Raw genomic sequence first — 435 nt, 5'->3', positions numbered from 1 at the left:
CAAACAGCCAAGTCTGTGGGGATCAATGGGACCCTTCACGTGGACCAGATACATCAAGAAACTTTGCAAGATACCAGACATGCAGCACTTGTTTCCTGATAACAGTTCGGAGCCCATCAAGTGTGGCAACATTTCCATTCTCCCCGAAGAGTACCTACTGCCGTACCCATGGTGGGAATTTAAACAACTCTACGTACCTGGGAATGGCAGGAATTTATGCTGTAAGTTTGTTACTGTTCACATTTTGATATACTCGGTATTGATGAAAAAAGAAACGGAGCATGATACACTGTGCTGGGAATTTTTTTGGATGTTATAGATTTTGTTTCCTTAGAAGTATGCACATTTCAAAGACCGTGAACTTTTTAGAGAACATTTATTCAAGCACCGTATACTTCTTATTGCACGGGGTGCACGCTGAATTGCTTCAAAATG

General features: G+C 41.6%; 1 protein-coding gene across 1 annotated transcript in view; it reads left to right on the top strand.

The window, feature by feature from the left end:
- Positions 1-198, top strand: part of LOC119582217 (lactosylceramide 4-alpha-galactosyltransferase-like) — a 2,957-nt gene extending 2,759 nt beyond the window's left edge. The window contains exon 4 of the mRNA XM_037930448.1: positions 8-198. The gene's annotated coding sequence lies outside the window, so the exon portion shown is untranslated. The remainder of the gene's footprint in view (positions 1-7) is intronic.
- Positions 199-435: the final 237 nt, after the last annotated feature.

This window comes from Penaeus monodon, chromosome 15, assembly GCF_015228065.2.
Source record: "Penaeus monodon isolate SGIC_2016 chromosome 15, NSTDA_Pmon_1, whole genome shotgun sequence".
Classification (NCBI taxonomy): domain Eukaryota; kingdom Metazoa; phylum Arthropoda; class Malacostraca; order Decapoda; family Penaeidae; genus Penaeus; species Penaeus monodon.
This window is presented reverse-complemented; position numbering and strand designations above follow the sequence as displayed.